Source organism: Hyla sarda, chromosome 3, assembly GCF_029499605.1.
Source record: "Hyla sarda isolate aHylSar1 chromosome 3, aHylSar1.hap1, whole genome shotgun sequence".
NCBI lineage: Eukaryota > Metazoa > Chordata > Amphibia > Anura > Hylidae > Hyla > Hyla sarda.
The window spans coordinates 164,580,055-164,604,320 of NC_079191.1; the positions used below are offsets into that span (position 1 = coordinate 164,580,055).

The window sequence follows — 24,266 nt, forward strand, 5'->3', positions numbered from 1 at the left end:
CAGCAGAGCACTTTACATCCACATATGGGGTATATTCTTACTCTGAAGATATGGGGTTACAAATTTTGGAGGGCGTTTTTCCTATTTTCCCTTGTGAAAATGAAAAACTTAGGGTAACCATAGCATTTTAGTGAATTTTTTTTTCTCCATTTTCCCATTCAACTTTAACGAAAATTCATCAAACACCTGTGGGTTGTTAAGGCTCACTACACCCCTTGTTATATTCCGTGAGGGGTTTAGTTTCCAAAATGGGGTCACATGTGGGTATTAATTTTTTTGCGTTTATGTCACAACCGCTGTAAAATCAGCCACCCCTGTTCAAACCACCAATTTAGGCCTCAAATGTACATAGTGTGCTCTCATTCCTGAGCCTTGTTGTGTGCCCGTAGAGCATTTTATGCCCACATATGGGGTACTTCCGTACTCAGGGGAACTTGTGTTACAAATTTATATATTTTTTCCTTTTACCGCTTGTGAAAATAAAAATTATGGGGCAACACCAGCATGTTAGTGTAAATTTTTTTATTTTTTTACACTAACAAGCTGGTGTAGCCCCCAACTTTTCCTTTTCATAAGGGGTAAAAGGAGAAAAAGTTTGCCGCAGCTCAAACTTTGAAGCAGAAAACTCACTGTAAACCCGCCCGTGTGAATGTAACCTGTACATTCCCATGGGGGGGGGGGGGGGGGCAAACCTCCAGCTGTTTCAAAACTACAACTCCCAGGATGTACTGACAGACCGTGCATGCTGGGAGTTGTACTTTTGCAACAGCTGGAGGCACTCTGGTTGGAAAACCTTCAGTTAGGTTCTGTTACCTAACTCAGTATTTCCCAACCGGTGTGCCTCCAGCTGTTGCAAAACTACAACTCCCAGCATGAACTGATCACCGAAGGGCATGCTGGGAGATGTAGTTATGCAAAAGTTGGAGGTACGCAACTACAACTCTCAGCATGCCGAGACAGCCATTTGCTGTTTGGGCATGCTGGGATTTGCAGTTTTGCAACATCTGAAGGGCTACAGTTTAGAGACCACTGCACAGTGATCTCCAAACTGTGGCCCTCCAGATGTTGCAAACTACAAATCCCAGCATGCCCAGACAGCAAACTGCTGTGTGGGCATTCTGGGAGTTGTAGTTTTGCAAGATCTAGAGGGCCACAGTTTAGAGATCACTGCACAGTGATTTCCAAACTGTGGCCCTCCAGCTGTTGCAAAACTACAAATCCCAGCATGCCCAAACAGCTGTCTGTGCATACTGAGAGTTGTAGTTTTGCAACATCTGGAGGGCTACAGTTTAGAGACCACTATATAGTGGTCTCAAACTGTAGCCCTCCAGATGTTGCTATGCAACTCACTGGCTTCCGTAGTCTGCAGTAGAGAGCCAGCCAAACGTCATCGCTGCCCGCCGATTGTCGTCTCCGCCGATGGGCAAGTAACCTCCGGCGCCGGTCACAGGACAGTTCCCCCTGTTCTTTCCCGCCTATTGTGGGTGGACAGAATGGGGGAACCGAACGTTAACCCAGCCCCCGATCAGCTATTGGTCGTTGCTTCTCGATGACCAATAGCAGGGATAGGAGGGGTGGCACCCCTGCCACCTCACTCCTATCCCTTCAGGGGGATTGTGGGTGTCTTGGACAACCACGATCCCCCTTATATTCCGGGTCACCGGGTCACCATAGACTCCCCACAGCCCTTGTTAACCATTTTATTGACATTTAAAAAAAACTCTGTTCAATGTCGCAATCCACCAAATCTGACATAGCCCTCCGCATTCACATATCTAAATTTTCAAAGAAAAAACAACAACAAAAAGTTGAGTAAATTTTTTTGTTTCCACACACCAGCAAAAACGCAAGAAAAACTGACAAAACACAGGAAAAAGCTGTGACAGTTTTTCTGGCATTTTTGCTGATGGACAAAAAACCTCAATGGAATCCAACCTCAAAGCAAAAGAACAAAATCCCTACGTCCACTTTTCCTGTGAGGTAGAGAAGGAGTGTACGGTAGAGCGAGGGGGGGCATTTCTATATTTGCACAAGATTTATCAAAGGACATGCACAGCCTTAATAAATTCTGAGCAAGAGTGTAAATTAGACAGCAGTGTAAAGGCATAGAACTGTGTCTACAATAGATACTAATAGATAAATAATGATACATGTCCCCCATTGTGTGCAACCTGCATATATATATAACTACCTCATCAAATAGTTATACAGCCTGTGGAATATGCCATGTTATTACCCTCATGCACTTTATCCAGGAGATATCCTTTGTATCAGCAGCCATTCCTCCTTGTCATACATGTATTTTAAGCTGTGATTTTTAACAATAAAGTTGTGTTAATTTTGTTACACCTGTCTGCTACAGCTCTTTTCTATTCAGTATTTGTTTTACCTTTCAGAGAACTGATGGCTTGTGCTGAGCCGAGGTGGAGAGTCCCAAGCTGTCAATTATTTGGGAAGAAGGCAGTACCAGCCCTGCACAATTTTGTGGAACAGAAGGTGAGCCAGCATACCATGTGTGCAGGGCTCGGTAGTGTCACACTGTGCTTCACGTGGTTTGCCTTGGCGATCGGAGTCACACGGGAGGAAATGCTCAAAGTCATTCATCAAGAAATCGAAAAACGTCAGAATGTCAGAACGGTATCCCCCAACATAGTCTGATTTGCAACATTTCCACATGTTGGAATACCACCCTACATATGTTGGACCTACTATACCGACAGAAAAAAGCCATCACTGATTTTTTGATGATCCAAGCTGATAGGGGGACTCCCCTGTGTAAACTCAATGTCAACCAGTGGCAGCTCATACGTGACACCTGCTGTTTGCTCAGGCCCTTTGAGGAAGCCACATTATTTGTCAGTCACCAGGATTACGGGATGAACAATGTCATTCCACTGTTTCATCTACTACAACACGTTTTGGAAATGATGGCTGGTCAGGGCACTAGAGACGTGGCACCTACATCTCAGGGCCACATGAGCCCCGTGGGGATTGAAATGGAGGGGGGAGGGGCACAGTGGAGCACAGTTTAGGTTTCACAAGATGGGCGGTTTTTCTAGTCATCTGACAGGAGAGGAGGAGCAGGAGCAGCTGGAGGAGCTAGAGGGTTATGAGGAAGGCAAGACAGAGGACCCAGACATACCGTGGCAGTATGTAGTGGAGATGGAGGCAAGAAGTCCCTCCGAGTTGCTTGCACAAATGGCATGATACATGCTCACTTGCTTGCGTAGTGACCACCGAATTGTCACCATTCAGCAGCGAAATGAGTTCTGGCTCTCCACTTTATTGGACCCTCGCTATTGGCACAAAATGGGGCCCTTTTTTACACCTACTGAGAGGGAGGACAAACTGACCTACTACAGAGACATCCTACGTAGTCATTTGGCCGATGCCTATCTGCGCCATCATCCATCCTCTCACAGGTCTGACTCGGGGGGCCTTCTGCACTCACCTTCCACTGCCATGGCTGCTGGGGAGGGGTGGGGTGACAGGAGCAGTACCAGCTCCATCAGCAGTAGCCTGAGTCTACAGTCGCTGAGTGGTACATTTCTTCGCCCGCATAGTGAAGCAACTCATCTGCAGCATATAGACCTGGAGCAGGACCTGAACCAGCAGGTGATGGCATACCTTGAAATGACCATGCCAACACACCTTGAAGATCCGCTGGAGTCCCGGGCAGCCAAACTTGATTTGTGGCCACAACTAGCAGAGTTTTCCCTTGAAAAGCTGTCCTGCCCATTCCACCCACCAATGCCTGATGCATCAGAGTAAATTGACCATGGTGCCACACTAACATTTCACAAATATGGATAGTGCAAAACATATTTAAGGTGCAGCTCCCCAGTTACAGACATTCCTCTGCATGAGACCACAAGTAAGAATTGAGGATATGCATTAAGTAAAACTTAACTTTTAATAATATTCTTAGGATAAAAATAAAATATATGCACCCAATTTTTTTTTTAATCAAACAAATGGAAATGTATGCAAAAACACCATGTGCCACCTACACCACCAAGTATTGATGTGATGCAAAGACTTCTAAAAGGTGGAAGGGAACAACATATGGTCCATTGTAACCGGTGGGGATAAAAACTTTCCCTGTAAGGCCCTACTCTTGCATTATTAATTTCCTTCTTGGCAAGTGTTACTCGCCCTAAAAAGGGCGGCCCTACACAGGAACCTCTCCCTCTTTCCCCCTACAAACACTGCCTTTTCCCAGGGTTTTTAGGTGGGAATAGAGAGAGTTTAATCGGGCTAGAGTAGGACCTCAAAGGGGAAGTTTTTACCCCCACTTGCTACAATGGACAATACGTTGTTCCCTTCCAGCTTTTCGGGGAAAGTGTTAAAAAGGGCGGCCCCACACAGGAACCAATTCCTATTTCCACCTAAAAACCCTGGGAAATGGCAGTGTTTGTAAGTGGAAATAGGGAGAGATTCCTGTGTGGGGCCACCCTTTTTAGGGTGAGTAACACTTGCCAAGAAGGGATTTAATAATGCGAGAGTAGGGCCTTACAGGGGAAGTTTCTACCCCCAACCGCCAACTCCAGGCTGTGTCATTCAGCAACTAAATGTTCTCCTCATGCTGCTGCCACCTCCAAGCTGTATAATTCAGCCACTATATGGTCTCCTCATGCTGCCACCACCTCTATGCTTGGTCATTCAGCCACTATACAGTCTCCTCATGCTGCCGTCACCTCCATGCTTTGTCATTCAGGCACTGTATGGTCTCCTCATGCTGCCGCCAACTCCAGGCTGTGTCATTCAGCCACTATATGTTCTCCTCATGCTGCTGCCACCTCCACGCTGTGTCATTCAGCCACTATATATACTCCTCTAACTGCCACCAACTCCATGCTGTGTCATTCGGCCACTATGTGGTCTCCTCATGCTGCCGCCAACTCCAGGCTGTGTCATTCATCTACTGTATGTTCTCCTCGTGCTGCCGCCACCTCCAGGCTGTGTCATTAAGCCACTATATAGTCTCCTCTTGCTGCCGCGACCTCCATGCTGTGTCATTCAGGCACTGTACTGTCTCCTCATGCTGCTGCCACCTCCACGCTGGGTCCTTCAGCCATTATATGGCCTCCTCATGTTGCTGCCAACTCCACGCTGTGTCTTTCAGGCACTATATGGTCTCCTCATGCTTCTGCCACCTCCAGGCTTTGTCCTTTAGCTACTATATGTTCTCCTCATGGTGCCGCAAACTCCAGGCTGTGTCATTCAGCCACTATATGCTGCCGCCAACTCCAGGCTGTGTCATTCAGCCACTATATGGTCTCCTCATGCTGCGGCCACCTCCACACTGTGACACTGTGTCATTCAGCCACTATATGGTCTCCTCATACTGATGCCACATCCAGGCTCTGTCATTGTGCCGCTCTGTGACAGTGATTCTAATAGCAATGCCTCTGATCTGCATGTTATACTGAATAACAGTATTATTTCACTAACCCAGCACACACCCTATGCGTATTACAGCAAGGCAAAGTGTTCTACACCTCTATTGAGGCTCTCTGTGGGCCAGAAATAGTTGTTTTATTAGCGATTTGCCACAAATAAATTTGGACCCCAAAATTTGGGGGAAATTTGGCAAATCGGCCGAATCGAATTTTTAAAAAATTCGCTCATCTCTGATGCCATTCATACAGACATGTATTGCTATCTGAGCTGAAAAGCACATAAAACAATTGTGCGGGAATGATAACGTTCAGAAATGCTAGGCCAATGCATGTGCAGAAGCCTGTACATTCCCTGTGCTGTCATATCATATCTGTTGGGTATTGTGGGAGAACAGCTTTCTAATATGACATTCGATAAACTATGCCACATTTTTTTTCCGGTAAGAATTAGAAAATAATTTCTGTGTATCAGTTTTTCCTCGTGCAAATGAGTCTAGTTATGGAATATACCATGTTGTCGTCGCCATATTACTTTACCTTTGCTTGGTAGGTAAACTGCTATTATAGTTCCATTTATTCTATTAGGGTAGGGTCACACATGCCATATTTTGCTGCATATCTGCTGCTGTGTATTTTCCTACCCTTTGAGATCAATGAGAGAATATGCAGCAAAATATGCTCGTGGGACTGTACCCTTAAAGCTTAACTTCTGTCAAATTAGTGAGATGTGAGATCCTGTTCACTGATTGCTGGCCAGTGCTGAATACGAGCCTTTATCATTAAATAAGGGGGGTTGTCTGCCTGTACATAAATCCAGCAACCCTGTCCACTGGTTGAGGCTTCATAAATGGCCCCCTTAGTTTTCAAAAAGAGTTAAAGGGGTACTCCACTGGAAAACATTTTTTTTAATCAACTGGTGCCAGAAAGTTAAACATATTTGTAAATTACTTCTATTTAAACATCTTAACACTTCCAGTACTTATCAGCTGCTGTATGTTTCAGAGGAAGTTCTTTTCTTTTTGAATTTCCTTTCTGTCTGACCACAGTGCTCTCTGCTGACAACTTTGAAAATGTTTTCCAGGGGAGTACCCCTTTAAGAGACAAAGCAGCAACTGTTCTGCAGACAGCCTATGGCAAAACAGCATGTTTCTAAAAAGGTAGTTTTATACATGTGAACCTACGGCAGTCATGCACATTTTGCTGCTCCAAAGGCACAGAAAAATTAGTACTGTGTATGTGTATGTTCAGAAGGTGCTTCATAGAGAGCCACAATAATGTGGAGAAGAATATTGAACTTTGTATGATGTTTTATATTCCTGCTTTTCTCCAGAAGCAGCACAGTGGCATAGTAGGGAGCCATGACTTCATACAACTCAGTGGATTAGGAAGCCATACAATGCTTTAGGCTCCTATTTAATTTGTGTCATTCAGACTCTGCCGATGAGAACCTCTATGCCCAATATATGCAATATAGAACCAACCCTCGGGATGTAAACTAAGTTTTGAGTAAGCCTAAATCTTAAATGACAGTTCTTGGAAATTGGAAAAAGGAGCATATTTAAACCATGGTCTATTTTGTCTTTTCATGTGTCAATAAAAGGAAAGGATTTAATTAAATCTATCCATGGGCAACAGAGATATTGAGTCGCCTATGGTCAATAAGAGATATCTGAAGGTTGACATATTTGTCCTGCACAGTGATGTATTGTCATATGTAACAGAATGGAAATAATGATTTAATTGGAGATAAATCTAGGAAGCCCCCAAGCTAAGACCCACCAATGCTATTGTCAAGCTTGATTTTGCAATCAATGGACTTTGCCTTTAAGCTGTAAAGTCAAACAATGGCAGAGATCAGAAATCCTGAAGTAGAAGATTCTCTTTAATTCCATTCTATTTGCTTTGTTCATACTAATCACCTGAATTGTTACCGTTCCTTGTTAAATACCGAAACAATGAGCAGCATTCCAGGAAATGGGAGCTTCTTTATCACACAGTCACTAAAAATAATGAAAAAGTAGTAATATGAAGAGGAAATGTTCTTGACTCGCTCTCTGTATTGCTTACTGCCTTGTGCAATCAATACTGTTAGAACATTAGTTCCGCATGGGTGATGCTCCTATCTTTCAGGAAAAAAATCTCATTGTGCCATTTTTCTCCCTTTAAATTAATTATATTTGTAAATAAAATCAAAACAATATTAAGAAAACAAACAAAAACAAATAAAGGTCCATACTAACATTGTTGTGTATACAGGATCTGTGCGGCAGCAGCTGGAGTCCTTACAGCTGCATATGGAATGGTGCCATGTCATAGTTCCATAACCATATTTCCCTTCTGAAGCAATGCCACATTTCTTTTCTATCCGCATCCAAAAGAGAAAAAATCCATATGATAGCTTATTTTTTGCGCCACCAATTCTACTTTGCAGTGACATCATTTTACCCAAAAATCGACGGCGAAATGGAAAAAAAAATCATTGTGAGACAAATTTGAAAAAAAGAACGCCATTTTGTAACTTTTGGGGGCTTCTGTTTCTACGCAGTAAATTTTTCGGTAAAAATGACACATTCTCTTTATTCTGTAGGTCCATATGATTAAAATGATACCCTACGTATATCGGTGTAATTTTGTCGTACTTCTGGAAAAAATCATAACTACATGCAGGAAAATGTATACGTTTAAAATTGTCATCTTCTGACCCCTATAGCTTTTTTATTTTAACGCGTATGGGTTGGTATGAGGGCTAATTTTTTGTGCCATGATCTGAAGTTTTTAGAGGTACCCTCTTTGTATTGATCTGACTTGTTGATCACTTTTTATTCCTTTTTTCATGATATAAAAAGTGACCAAAAATGCACTATTTTGGACTTTGGAATTTTTTTGCGCGTACGCCATTGACCGTGAGGTTTAATTAACTATATATTTTTATAATTCTGACATTTCCGCACATGGCAATACCACGTATGTTTATTTTTATTTACACTGTTTTTTTTCTTCTTATGGGTGATTCAAACTTTTAATAGGGAAGGTGTTAAATGATCTTTATTCACTTTTTTTTCACTTTTTTTTGCAGTGTTATAGCTCCCATGGGGACCTATAACACTGCACACACATGTTGTGGCCCCGCGTTATAGAAAGGGAAAGGACTCAGGACGTACCGGTATGTCCTTGGTCCTTAAGGGGATATTAAGACTAATATAAAAAAAAAAAACTACGGAATGACAACTATTGTCCATTAGTAGACAGAATTATATGAAAATGCTGGACAGAAGAAAACAAATAAAAAAAAGTACAAAAAAGAAGCCATTGACTAAACCACCTCCAGCCTGAGAGGGGTGGGGTGCACAGCTAAAGAGGGTGCCACACCCCCAACTTACAAAGTAAAAACAAAAGGAAAAATAGCCAACACAACAACCTAATACACAGGTGCCCGCTGCTGTGGCAAATACAAAATGTACAAAAAAGAAAGTTGCAACAGCACTCTAGGTAAAAAAACGGAGGCTCTTAGCGCACTTTTTGATCAAAATCTGTCCCCCCTTCCACCACGCGGAGGTGGCCTCATATCGGATGGGACCCTAACATGATAACTCACCTCTGCTGTGCATATAGCCTCTGACTGTGTGACATGTTGGATCAGCCATTGACTAAACCACCTCCAGTCTGAGAGGGGTGGGGTGCACGGCTAAAGAGGGTGCCACACCCCCCAACTTACAAAGTGCGCTAAGAGCCTCCATTTTTTTTACCTAGAGTGCTGTTGCAACTTTCTTTTTTGTACATTTTGTATTTGCCACAGCAGCGGGCACCTGTGTATTAGGTTGTTGTGCTGGCTATTTTTACTTTTGTTTTTACTAAATAAAAAAAGTACTTTGTATATAAAGTATTTGCACCATATTATTAATTTTGGCGATCGCCGCAAATCTCCGGTCAGTTCAAACCAGCGATCTGCGGCGATTCATTGTCATACGGGTCTCCGAAAAATAAGAGGGATCGGGAATGTCCAAGACACCCATAATCCCCCTGAAGGGATAGGAGGGAGGTGGCAGGGGTGCCACCCCTCCTATCCCTGCTATTGGTTGGTCGGGGGCGGGGAGGGATTAAAGTTCGGTTCCTCCGTTCTGCCCACCCACAGTAGTCCGGGCAGAACGGGGGAACTGTCCTGTGACCGGCGCCGGAGGCCCACTCACCATTGGCGGTGGCAGCGAGTGGGGATGACGTGCGGCTGGCTCCCTGGTGCAGACTACGGAAGCCTAGCCTAGCAACATCTGGAGGGCTACAGTTTAGAGACCACTATACAGTGGTCTCTAAACTGTAGCCCTCCAGATGTTGCAAAACTACAACTCTCAGCATTGAGAGCACTGTCCTGGCATGCTGGGAGTTTATCAACAGCTGGAGGCACCCTGTTTGTGAATCACTGGCGTAGAATACCCCTATGTCCACCCCTTTTCAATCCCTAATTCAGTCCTCAAATGCGCATCGGGCTCTCTCACTTTGGAGCCCTGTTGTATTTTAAGTAAATAGTTTAGGGCCACATATAGAGTATTTCTGTGCTCTGGAGAAATTGCATTACAAATTTTGGTGGGCTTTTTCTCCTTTCACCCCTTATGAAAAGGAAAAGTTGGGGTCTACACCAGCCTGTTAGTGTAAAAAAATAAAAATTTTACACTAACATGCTGGTGTTGCCCCATACTTTTTATTTTCACAAGAGGTAAAAGGAAAAAAAGACCCCCAAAATGTGTAACACCATTTCCCCTGAGTAAGGAACTACCCCATATGTGGGCGTAAAATGCTCTGCGGACACACAACATGGCTCAGGAATGAGAGCGCACTATGATCATTTGAGGCCTGAATTGGTGATTTGAACAGGATTGGCTTATTTTACAGTGGTTCTGACATAAATGCAAAAAAAAATAAAAAATACCCACATGTGACCCCATTTTGGAAACTACACCCCTCATGGAACATAACAAGAGGTATAGTGAGCCTTAACACCCCAAAGGTGTTTGACGAATATTCGTTAAAGTTGGATGGGAAAACGAAAAAAAAATATGGTTTAACAAAAATGCTGGTGTTACCCTACATTTTTCCTTTTCACAAGGGAAAATAGGAAAAAAAAGCCTCTTAAAATTTGTAACCTAATTTCTTCTGAGTGAGAACATACCCCATATGTGGATGTAAAAAGCTTTGCGGGCGAACTACAATGCTCAGAAAAGAGGGAGCGCCATTGGGCTTTTGGCGGAATTGAGGACCATGTGTGTTTACAAAGCCCCCTTGGTGCCAGAACAATGGACCCCCCCACATGTGACCCCATTTAAGAAACTACACCCCTCACAGAATGTTATAAGGGGTACAGTGAGCATTTACGCCCCCCAGGTGTCTGACAGATTTTTAGAACAGTGGTCTGTGAAAATGAAAAATGTTATTTTTGATTTGCTCAGCCCACTGTTCCAAAGACCTGTCAAATGCCAGTGGGGTGTAAATGCTCACTACACCCCTTATAAAATTCTGTGAGGGGTGCAGTTTCCAAAATGGGGTCACATGTGGGGGGGTCCACTGTTCTGGCATCACGGTGGGCTTTGTAAATGCACAAGGCCCCCGACTTCTATTCCAACAAAATTCTCTCTCCAAAATCTCAATGGTACTCCTTTTCTTCTGAGCATTGTAGTGCACCAGCAGAGCACTTGATGTCCACACATGGTGTATTTCCAAGAAATGGGGTTACAAATTTTGGGGGCATTTTCTACTATTACCCCTTGTAAAAATTTAAAATTTGGGGAAAAAACGGCATTTTACCGAAAAAAATATTTTTTTCATTTACACATCTGACTTTAATGGAAAGTCGTCAAACACCGGTGGGGTGTTAAGGCTCACTGTACCCCTTGTTGCATTCCGTGAGGGGTTTAGTTTCCAAAATAGTATGCCATGTGTTTTTTTTTTCTTTTTTTTGCTGTTCTGGCATCATAGGGGCTTCCTAAATGTGACATGCCCCCCAAAAACCATTTCAGCAAAATTTGCTTTCCAAAAGTCAAATGTGACTCCTCTTCTGAGCATTGTAGTACGCCCGCAGTGCACTTGACATCCACACATGGAGTATTTCCATACTTAGAAGAGATGGGGTTTTACATTTTGGGGGACATTTCTCCTATTACCCCTTGTAAAATGCAACATTTGGGGAAAAAACCTGCATTTTAGTGAAAAAAAATTTCATTTACGCATCCAACTTTAGCGAAAAGTCGTCAAACACTTGTGGGGTGTTAAGTCTCACTGGACCCCTTGTTATGTTCCCTGAGGGGTGTAGTTTCCAAAACAGTATGCCATGTGTTTTTTTCTGCTCCGGCACCATATGGGCTTCCTAAATGTGACATGCCCCCCAAAAACATTTCAGAAAAACTCGCTCTCCAAAATCCCATTGTCGCTCCTTCCCTTCTGAGCCCTATAGTGCACTCACAGACCATTTGACATACACATATGAGGTATTTCCTTTCTCGAGAGTTACAAGTTGGGTTACAAATTTTAGGGTGATTCCTCTCCTTTTAGCCCTTGTAAAAATTCAAAGACTGGGTCTACAAGAACATGCAAGTGTAAAAAAATGAAGATTTTGAATTTTCTCCTTTACTTTGCTGCTATTCCTGGGAAAAACCTAAAGGGTTAACACACTTGAATCTCATTTTGAATACTTTGAGGGGTGCAGTTTTTAAAATGGTGTAATTTATGGGGTATTTCTAAACTGAAGGCCCTTCAAATCCACTTCAAAACTGAACTGGTCCCTGAAAAATTCAGATTTAGAAAATTTGGTGAAAAATTGGAAAATTGCTGCTGATTTTTGAAGCTCTTTCATGTCTTCCAAAAGTAAAAACATGTCAATTTTATGATGCAATCATAAAGTAGATATATTGTATATGTGAATCAATATATAATTTATTTGGGCTGTCCATTTTCCTTATAAGCAGAGAGTTTTAAAGTTTAAAAAATGCTACATTTTCAAATTTTTCATCAAATTTTGTTATTTTTCACCAAGAAATTATGCAAGTTTCGACAAAATGTTACCACTAACATAAAGTAGAATATGTTACGATAAAAAATTCTCGGAATCAGAATGAAAAGTAAAAGCATCCAAGAGCTATTAATGCTTAAAGTGACAGTGGTCAGATGTTCAAAAAATGGCTGGGTCCTTAAGGTGAAAATGGGCTGGGTCCTTAAAGGGGTACTCCGCCCCTAGACATCTTATCCCCTATCCAAAGGATAGGGGATAAGATGTCAGATCGCTGGGGTCCCGCTGCTGGGGACCCCGGAAATCGCTGCTGCAGCACCCTGCTGTCATTACTGAGCAGAGCGAGATCGCTCTGCACGTAATGACGGGCAATACAGGGGCCGGAGCATCGTTACGTCACGGCTCTGCTCCTCGTGACGTCACGGCCCGCCCCGTCAATACAAGTCTATGGGAAGGGGGAGTGGTGGTTGTCACGCCCCCTGCCATAGACTTGCATTAAGGGGACGGGCCGTGATGTCATGAGGGGCGGAGCCATGATGTCACGCTGCTCCGGCCCCTGTATCGCCCGTCATTACGCACAGAGCGAACTCGCTCTGTGCAGTAATGATGGCGGGGTGCTGCAGCGGCGATCCCCGGGATCCCCAGCAGCGGGACCGCAGCAATCTAACATCTTATCCCCTATCCTTTGGATAGGGGATAAGATGCCAGGGACGGAGTACCCCTTTAAGGGGTTAAAAAAAAAAGGGATTTTAGGTAGCACTGGCTTTCATACATAATCTTGAATTTAAAACACCTATAATCAAGCTCTTCCTATAGACTAATCTTGTAATATGACCCTTATTTATTAAGATAGATATTATACAAATAATAACTCTTTTCAAACCTGTACCAAGTGCTTCTTTAGACAATGAATACTGTAACAGTTCACCTGTTCCAGTGCTTGGGACACCTCCACAACTGAAAGAGTACAGACCTTAGATAAAAAGCTCCATTTATTATAAATACTTTTAAAAGCCATACAGAAGTGTGCAGAATAAAAGGGCAAATGGAAGGTACACACGATTAACGCATTACTGGCTGCTTAATCCCTGCTTAATCATTATCAAACTGTAACATAACACTCGTGTACACCACACCCTTATGTGTGGGGTACCTTTATAAGTGGTTATGAAGATGCATGTAGTCAATCCCTAGATATAAGAAACCTGAATTTTGGTATCCTAGGTATCCTTTTATTCCCAAAGCCCAAATTCTTTAGCCCAGACTCATAGAAACATCCAGGGGTCAAATCCTGGGGGAAAAAAGTGTGTGAACTCACCCAAGATTTCCACCCAAAGGCTGGTCCTGCAAGACTCCAGCTAATGGGAATGGTATTCCTGTTGTGGAGAAAGGGGGATGAACTCTGTTCCCACTGGATCCTACAGGACTTGAGCCCTGGTCACATCATAGTGCCAGCTTTTCTTACGGCAGTGCCAACACTTTCCAGCCAATAGGAGTTGGAGGTGAGGTGCTGTTTAAATATTCTTTAGTGCTTTCTACATTTCAGATTGAAGCTTACATCATTTTTTCAGTAAAGCTGTGGTTAGGAGTTATATTATTTCCTCTCCACCTTACTGTTTTAAACAGCCATGTAATAGCCCCAAAGGAATATATTACTAATAAGGCATTTATAGTGCCGGTTACATATGGTAGTAGCATTTACAGAACAGAACTGCCAATTGCTACTTGTATGTACATTACTTTCCGAATTCTAAAAAGATACTAAGTGCAAAGATGTATGGAAAAGGTGAAAAAGAGGACCACAGAGGAAAAGTATTGATCCTGCCATATGGAAGGACTATTGTTGTTCATCATATATCATCTCGTTCTATGTCCTCTAATAGGCCAACATCATCAGTATGCTGTAGGCTTCATACATATCTGTAGAGGCATTATTGGTGGTAGCTGGAACATCAGCTCCTATGATAACTAATGCTGGTCATAATAGTTTTATTATGGGTGCATTTGTTTTTAGCATTCACTTGTCTTAGTCAGCATCTTTATGTAACTTATGTACAGGGCAGAATCTATGTGCTATTGTTTTTTTCCATGTGCAGGAGCTAAAATATAGAAACTCAATCACAGATGATTGATCATCTAATCTCTGTAATGGTTTCTGGGAAGAAGACAGAAAGATGCAGTAGCCAGAGATCATCTCTGGCAGCGAATGACTGCACCACACAGCAATATGTATATCCTAAGACACCCAAGATTGAGTCAGGATTTTTGGATGCCAAATAATTATTTGATGGTTATTAATGCAATTCATGCCTCCGTTTTACCCATTTTCATCATATTTTCTTATTAAAGGACTGTTTTACAATTTAAACATAACACATGACACTGACATTATAATATATTCTACACTGCAGGGAAAACACCCTCAGTTGTAGTTAGAATAACTGTATATTCTCACAATTATAAACAGGGAAAACCAAACCACTTTGGGTACTAGACATTAGGATTCTTACACGAAAAAACTCTTTTGGCTCATAAGATTCAGTGGAAATGTTTTCATTACCACAGCAAAATGGAACGGTAAGCAAAGGGTGGCTGCTCTATTGTTTTTACATGTTTTCTTTTGCCAACTGTGTGCAGCAATGGTACAATACATTGCATAAATAAAGGATCAGGACAAAAAAATTGTCTTTTATAAACATTTTCTTTGACTTAAAGGGGTTGCCTTCCAATGACAATCCCTTTCTAAATGCCCTATTATATGAGTTTCACATATCAGACTTGCAAGAATCAGTGGTTCGCCAGAATGGATCATATCAAAAAGGTATTGCCATGGGAAAACAACTTCATTATTTTTTATTTTTTGTCAGTTTTGCAATTGCCTCTTTATGGAACATATATCCTGCAAATATTCAGATACCATGTAAAAAATGAAATATTGTTACGTGTACTTTTTTACAGCACACTTTCAGTTCGTATTTAAACTGTTCTATTCTAAAACAGCACACTTTATAGAAATAAAATAAAAACAACTAATAAAGTTCCCTTCTGTGCTTAGAAATGGTCCTGATCTCTTAGTTTGCACAGTAATTCAAATATTAATGGAAAAGCACTATACAAAACCAAAAATAACTAAAGATAATATATGTGGCCCTAATAATACTGTCACATCATAACTATTGCCATTACCAAGACATAGTTACTAAAAATGAGCAAATTTTTTAAAAAATTTGATTTGGCGGATTTGCCGAATTTTCCGAAAAAATTTGGTTCAGTCCGAATTTATTCACGGCAAATCTGTGTTAAAAACAGCTATTTCTTGCCTACAGAGAGCCTCAATAGGGGTGTAGAACACTTTGCCTTGCTGTAAAACGCATACAGTGTGTGCTAGGTTAGTGAAATAATGCTGTTATTCAGTATGACATGCAGATTAGAGACGTCGCTATTACAATCACTGTCGCAGAGCGGCACAATGACAGAGCCTGGAGGTGTCTGGGCCTCCACTGACTGAATGACACAGTCTGAAGTTGGTGGCAGCATGAGGAGACCATGTAGTGGCTGAATGATACAGCCTGGAGTTGGCGGCAGCATAGGGAGGCCATATAGTGACTGAATGAAAAAGCGTGGAGGTGGCGGCAGCATGAGGACCCATATAGTGGCTGAATGACACAGTGTGGAGGTGGCGGCAGCAAGAGCAGACCATAGAGTGACTGAATGACTCAGCATGGAGTTGGTGGCAGCATGAAGAGACCATAAAGTGGTTGAATGACACAGCCTGTAGTTGGTGGCAGCATGAGGAGACCATATAGTGGCTGAATGACACAGCATGGAGTTGGTGGCAGCATGAAGAGACCATAAAGTGGTTGAATGACACAGCCTGTCGTTGGCGGCAGCATGAGGAGACCATATAGTGGCTGAATGACACAGCCTGGAGGTGGCATCAGTATGAGGAGACCATATAGTGGCTGAATGACACAGCCTGGAGGTGGCAGCAGCATGAGGAGACCATATAGTGACTGAATTACACAGTCTGGAGTTGGCGGCAGCATGAGGAGACCATGTAGTGGCTGAATGACACAGCATGGAGTTAGCGGTAGCATGAGGAGACCATATAGTGGCTGAATGACACAGCATAGAGTTGGTGGCAGCATGAAGAGACCATATAGTGGCTGAATGACACAGCGTGTAGTTGGCAGCAGCATGAGGAGACCATATAGTGGCTGAATGACACAGCCTTGAGGTGGCATCAGTATGAGGAGACCATATAGTGGCTGAATGACACAACCTGGAGGTGGTCACAGCATGATAAAACCATATAGTGGCTGAATGACACAGCATGGAGTTAGCGGTAGCATGAGGAGACCATATAGTGGCTGAATGACACAGCGTGGAGGTGGCGGCAGCAAGAGCAGACCAAATAGTGGCTTAATGACACAGTCTGGAGTTAGCGTCAGCATGAGGAGACCATGTAGTGGCTGAATGACACAGCCTGGAGTTGGCGGCAGCATAAGGAGACCATATAGTGGCTGAATGACACAGCCTGGAGTTGGCGGCAGCATGAGGAGACCATATAGTTTCTGAATGACACAGCATGGAGTTAGCGGCAGCATGAGGAGAGAATATAGCGGCTGAAAGACACAGCCTGAAGTTAGCGGCAGCATGAAGAAACCATATAGTGGCTGAATGACAGCCTGGCATTGGCGGCAGCATGAGGAGACCATATAGTGGCTAAATGACACAACCTGGAGTTGGCGGCAGCATGGGGAGATTATATAGTGACTGAATGACACAGCCTGGAGTTGACAGCAGCATGAGGAGACCATATAGTGCCAGCCTGGAGTTAGTGGCAGCATGAGGAGACCATATAGTTGCTGAATGACAGCCTGGAGTTGGCGGTAGCATGAGGAGACCATATAGTGGCTGAATGACACAGCCTGGAGTTAGTGGCAGCATGAAGAAACCATATAGTGGCTGAATGACACAGCTGCCTGGAGTTGGCGGCAGCATGAGGAGACCATATAGTGGCTGAATGATAGCCTGGAGTTGGCTGCAGTATGAGGAGAGCATATAGTGGCTGAATAACACAACCTGGAGTTGGCGGCAACATGAGGAGATCATATGGTGGCTGAATGACACAGCCTGGAGTTGGCGGCAGCATGAGGAGACCATATAGTGTCAGAATGACAGCCTGGAGTTGACGGCAGGATGAGGAGACCATATAGTGGCTGAATGACACAGTGTGGAGGTGGCGGAAGCATGAGGAGACCATATAGTTGCAGAATGAGACAGCCTGGAGGTGGCAGCAGCTTTCAGCCTCGCAGTCCTGCTGCTGTGCTCATAATCACGGGGGAAGGTTGGGGGCTGTTGGTCCCACGACCTGCCTTCCTGTTTAAAGTCATTGGGGGTAGGGTTACTGACAGTCTCTGCGGGCTGTCCTGCCTGCCATGCACAGCGCTGCTCCCGCCTTTCTGATTGATAGGCAGGAAGCTGCACTGTGCTTTTCAGTGTCCCAGCTGGACTGAGAGTTTGGACTCATGTTGTCAGGCCAGCATGAGTTCGAAATCACCCAGCAGGAACATGTAGGGAGACCCCTAGTGGTCAGTTTTTCAAATAATTTTTTTTTAAATATAAATATATAAAGATACTCTTTTGTTTATCACATGGTATTAGAAAGTTGTTTCTAATACATTGATTAACAAAATATAAAAAGTTTTTTTGGTGACAGGTACTCTTTAAATATGTTTTGCACTATCCATATTTGTGAAGTGTCGGTGTGGCACCATGGTCAATCTACTCAGTTGCATCAGGCATTGGTGGGTGGAAATCCTGGCTGATCCATGCATGAGTCATCTTCACAAAGGTCAGTCCCTCCACATTTTTAGTGGACAGACAAGTTCTCCTTGGGGCTACTATGGCTACTATGGCCACACTAAACACCCGCTCTGATGGCACACTACTGGCTAGGCAAGACAGATTTTCCCGGGAAAACTCTGCTAGTTGCGGTCACAAATCAAGTCCGGCTGCCCAGAAGTTCCAGTAGATATTCAAGGTGTATTGGCATGGTCATTTCAAGGTATGCCACCACCTGCTGGTTCAGGTCCTGCTCCAGGTCTACATGCTGCTGATGAGTTGCTTCACTATGCGGGTGAAGAAAGCTTCTCATCAGCGACTGTAGACTCAGGCTGCTGCTGATGGGGCTGGTACTGCTCCTGCCACCCCACCCCTCCCCAGCAGCCATGGCAGTGGAAGGTGAGTGCATTGGGTCCCCCGAGTATGACCTGCGAGAGGATGGACGATGGTGCAGATAGGCATTGGACTATGTAGGATGTCTCTGTAGTAGGTAATTTTGTCCTCCCTCTCAGTGGGTGTAAAAAAGGCCCCCATTTTGTGCTGGTAGCGAGAGTCCAATAAGGTGGGTAACCAGAAGTCCTCCCGATGCCGAATGGTGACAATTCGGTGGTCACTACGCAAGCAAGTGAGCATGCATCGTGCCAGTGTGTCTGGGTCCTCTGTCTCGTCTTCCTCATAACCCTCTAGCTCCTCTAGCTGCTACTGCTCCTCTCCTGTTAGATGACTAGAAAAACCACCCATCTCGCAGTGGAATGATGTTGTTCATCCCTTAATCCTGGCGACTGACTAATAATGTGGCTTCCTCAAAGGGCCTGAGCAAATGGCAGGTGTCAAGTATGAGCTGCCACTAGTTGACATTGAAGTTACACAAGGGAATCACCCTATCTGCTTGGATCATAAAAAAATTTGTGATGGCTTTTCTGTGTTTGTATAGTCTGTCCAACATATGGAGGGTGGAATTCCAACGTGTGGAAACATTGCAAATCAGACTATGTTGGGGGATACCGTTATGATGCTGCAGCTCGAGGAAAGCGTGTTTTATGGTGTACGAGTGGCTGAAGTGCATGCAAAGTTTCCTTCCCATTGTTAGGATGTCTTGTAGATAGGGGAATCACTTCAGGAACCACTTGACAACCAGATTGAACACGTGTGCCATACAGGGCGCATGGCTCAGGCTTCCTTGTCGCAGTGCAGACAAGATGTTCTTCCCATTGTCGGTCACCATGGTTCCCATTTCCAGTTTTCATGGAATAAGCTATGATTCCATTTCCTCCCCTGTTTGACTCTGTTTGCCAAGTCAAACCAAGTAAAGAACAGCGTGACACCGCCTTGCCCTGCACACATGGTATGCTGGAGGGACACTGAGACTTGTCCATGCAGTGGAGGCTGAGGACACTGTGGAGGATGAGGAGGCGGAGTCGCACACTGTCACAGGACCAATGTCCTGAGAGCGGGGAGGCGGAAACGGCATGACCTGCCCAAGTTGCTGTTGTTGTGGCTGTGCAGGAACCACATTCACTCAGTGGGCCATAAAGGACATGTATTGTTCCTGACTGTAGGTACAGCTCCACTTCTCGGCTCGGCAGTTGATGACTTTTCCTGCATAAATTAGTTCAGCTTTCTGGTGCTCCGTAGAGCGCGTCTCTATGTGCCACTGAAGCTTTGCTACACCTGACTTCTGCTTATAGAGCAGAGCGCTCACCTGAGCAGCTGGACTGGCGGTATTAGAACAGCAGGGGATCTGCAGCAGGTGAGTACAGTCTTTTTTATGTAATACTGCCATCCTGGACACTTTTACATGTCAAATTTAGTCTTTGGAATTCTCTTTTAAAGGGTTGTACTCCGAAAATAAAATATTTCCTAACACACTTGCCAGAACAAAACAGAAATGCATCCTTTTACAGTACAGCATAATATCATGATAAAACAATGATTTCAAAGCTGGTCTTTCTTCAAAAGCTTGTTTCTGTTCCACCTTTCTCATTAAAATGCAATAAAAAAAATTGACTATAAAGTGTTAAAACGGCTACCTTAAGTACTTTTCCTCTTCATTCTTCATTCTTTCATTTCTATCTGATGCTCCGTCTCTCTTACCAATAAAAAAGATAGAAATCTCCAACTTATTAAATGAAGAACAAAAGGTCTGCTGAACAAGAAATAGCCGATATTCATTAAAACCATAATACCAGTTTAAACAAAACTCGCACCATCTGTTCCACCCTGAAATTACACTTGCAAAAACAAAGTAAATCACTCTAGCGCCATTAACAAGTAAAACTGAAGGTTTGCTGTCGGAATAACTTACAGTCTGTGTATGAAAGGCTACATCTGCACTATCTGTCTTCTCTCTTTCATGCATAGCTTAATGCAAGACTAGACACACTTAAATCCAAGGACAAAAAGTAAGACTTAATCTAAAATAATGAAAATATTTCATGGAAACAAGGGCTTTATTCTACCTATGTGAATCACAAAGCCTTTAGAGCATGAATATCAATGTAAATCTACCTGCCGAGGTGAAGAAATGACCTTCACTGCCCTTTGACTTTCTTGGATCTAAATGGCCTATTCACACATACAATATTCTGCGCAGATTTGATGCGCAGGATTTTCTGCTGCAGGTTTCAATGTAAACTGAACACAGCTTGAAATCCTGCGCATCAAATCTGTGCAGAATACTGTACGTGTGAATAGACCCTAAAGGGGTAATCCGGGTTTATACATCTTATCCCCTATCCAAAGGGGATAAGATGTATGATCACAGGGGGCCCTGCCTCTGGGGACCCCCGCGATCTCGGTGCAGCCCCTGGCATTCTCTGCCAGGCACTGCTTCCGAGACGGGGACGTGACGTCATGGCCACGGCCCTAGTGAGGTGACATCACACCACACCCCCTCCATTCAGTTCTATGGGAGGGGGCGTGACGGCCATAGCATGTTGAATTAATACTTAACTTAAAGCCATGCCCTAGTTTACAGTCTTACACACCAGACGTATTTCATTTGTAATGTCGACCTCATAAGTGTATTCTGAGTACATGTTGAGAGTACTTCTGAGTTCTTTGTAGGAGTTAATCCGTTTTGAGGATTTTTGCTATGCTACATCTGAGCCTACACAGTCTCCACACTCCAATAAGCCCATTAATAAGCTTCTTTATGATAACAACAACTTTCTCAATATTGATCACATCCAGACAGCTTGAAATAATAGAAATGGAAGAAATGAGCTTGGTTAATAGGGAAGGACTCTTCATATGCTGCTTGACAGAGTGCCATTGCGTTCATAGCATTCTGAGGATTGTGATCTTGGATAAGCCGTCAACTGGTTAACACTCAAGGTCTTCAATCCAATCTCCTGCATTGGCAGGCAAGTTTTATGGCGGTGCTTTGCATAGATCTTGAATCTTTTGAACATTTTATTTTAGTAATTGGATTTGTGTATAAATAGGTGTGTATACGTACTGAATATAGAGATTTAGCACATTATGTAAGACTGCACACAATGCCCTCTGTGTAGAAGTAGATTACAATTGTAAGGCTTTGTCCACACTAACATAATTGGTAAAGAGATATGACATCTATGACAAATGTGTTTTCAAGTTCATACTGGCAAATCCCAACATACCCCATTAAAACTTAGGAAATCTAGACTGAACTGAAGAAAAAATGGAGGAAGTCCGGTATACGGAAAGTTCAGCTTTATTGCAAATAAAAGCAGACACAACACATCAAGGGAAACATCAAATAGACATCTGGACGTGTTTCGGGTGGGTGTACCACCCTTTATCACAGACTGTCTGCAATAAAGCTGAACTTTCCGTATACCGGACTTACTCCATTTTTTCTTCAGTTTGTCCACACACTTGGGTCAGTGCGAGTCCGAGCACAGGAAAGCAGGATCAGTGAAGCTGGCTCCCTTGCTTTCATTACACAATCTAGACTGAACCCCTGAACACAAGTGTTAAGAGAGCATTACATCTTAGTATATTATACTGTCAGAAGGGTGGAGTATTATGCGAGTAAGTAACAAGGTTGTGGTGTGGGTGTTTTTGCCGTTAGAAATAGTTGCTACTTAGGATTTAAAACACAACACTGACGCTTATTTTTGTAAGCAAAAAACAAAACAAAATAAGCAAAAACAATGTTCAGAAAAATTAGGGGTTAGGTTGCAGCTAGTTAGTGGCCCAATGCCCCAATGCTCTATTCATACAGTCTGAACTGAAACCTTCCCACCAACACCAAGGTGCCTTTATATACACAATTTACAGATCCAGAGTAGGGATGAGTGAATCGAATCTGACAAATCCGAATTTCTTACAAATTTCAGGAAAAATTTGCTTCGCAACAATTCCGAATATCGCCGCAATTCGATTGCACAAATTGCTTTATTAAACTCAATTTAGTGCAGTCCAGGCTCCAGGTTATCTAAAATTGCCGATTCACATGTGAGGACATGGGGCAAAGAACTCTGGCAAGGCTGCAAGGTGGGTAGGTGGGATGACCCTGAATCACATGCAGCATGCAGCCTATCAGCAGCCAGCCACCCCTGTGATGTCATAGCCCTATATATTCGGCAGCCATCTTGCGGCCAGTCACATCAGCATTTTATTTCAGAGAGAGTGTTTCACTGCAGGGAGAGATAGAGCATTGTGTGAGTTGCACAGAAAAACAGCTTGACAGCAGCAATTCACCACAAGCCCAAATCACTGCAAAAAAGCACTGACAGAGAGAGAGAGAGAGAGAGATAGAGAGAGAGAGAGAGAGAGAGAGAAAGTACACTTTTGGGTGTAATACACAGCGACTCCACTGCTGTGGGGTGTACAGCAACTCTAAAGGTCATAGGGGCCAGTTATACAGAGCAGTAAAAGCCATTGTCACCTGCTGTTGGAGCCTAATAATACTGTACTGGGCTCTACTACGCAGCGATTATGCACTGCTGCAGTTGGGTGTACAACAACAGTAAAGCTAACAGGGGCCAGTTATAGTGAGCAAGAAAAGCCATAGTCACTTGATTACAGTGCCTAATACAGGTTGCGTAGCAGAGCTTATTGTCCTTTAATAAGTGTGATGTACATTTTTTTTCCTGAAAAACAAAATTTGGCCTAGTAACTGTGAAAGGCCAGCCAAAGCTACACCCGTATTTCGGCAGCCTTTTACAGTTTTAAGCTGAGCGTATTGTCCAGCTCTCATAATTGTAAACTGTACGTAGACCTAAGTGGTGTAAGTTTTTTTTTCCTGAAAAACTAATTTGGGCCTAGTTACTGTGAAAGGCTAGCCAAAGCTACACCCTTGTTTCTATAGCCTTATACAGTTTTAAGCTGAGCGTATTGTCCAGCTCTCATAAGTGTAAACTGTACATACACCTATGTGGTGTACGTTTTTTTCCCCTAAAAAACTAATTTGGGTCTAGTTACTGTGAAAGGCCAGCCAAAGCTACACACTTGTTTCTGTAGTCTAATACAGTTTCAAGCATAGTGGAGTGCATTGTCCTCCTCTCATAAGTGTAACATATATACGCACTCAGCTGGTGTATAAGTATGTCAGGCAGAGAAGTGCCAGGACGTGCACAGAGGAGTGGCAGAGGCCTACATTCATCAGGCGCAGGCAGAGGTCGCAGCAGACCAGGGGCGTGTGGCAGCAGGAGTCGCAGCGAGAGGTCTGAGCTCTCGGTGTCAGCTAGCAGTCATGTCTCGACCAGCAACCCAGCAGCCGTGATTGATTGGTTCACTCGGTCATCCACTTCATCCCAAGGGACATCCAACACCCCCCAGTCAACAGTCGGTGGGTTCCTCAGACTCAAATCTCAGTTGGCATGGCCCTCATGCTGCTGCCACCTTTAGGCTCTGTCATGTGACTCCTTGTTATATTGGGTTTTGCGGTCATACAGTATTAGTTGAAAGCAAACACTTCGGGTACCTGGGACATTAAACTTGTGAATCTAATCAAAATCTTAAATTCAAATGTCATAAAATCGATGTAATCTTTTAAAAACTGAGACCCTATGGTCGTTGCCGTCATATATTACCTG

General features: G+C 43.4%; 1 long non-coding RNA gene across 1 annotated transcript in view; it reads right to left on the reverse strand.

Annotated features, from left to right (window-relative positions):
- Positions 1–20,339, reverse strand: part of LOC130360666 (uncharacterized) — a 46,123-nt gene extending 25,784 nt beyond the window's left edge. The window contains exon 1 of the long non-coding RNA XR_008890752.1: positions 20,271–20,339. This is a non-coding gene — a long non-coding RNA (uncharacterized LOC130360666). The remainder of the gene's footprint in view (positions 1–20,270) is intronic.
- Between the last annotated feature and the right edge of the window lie 3,927 nt (positions 20,340–24,266).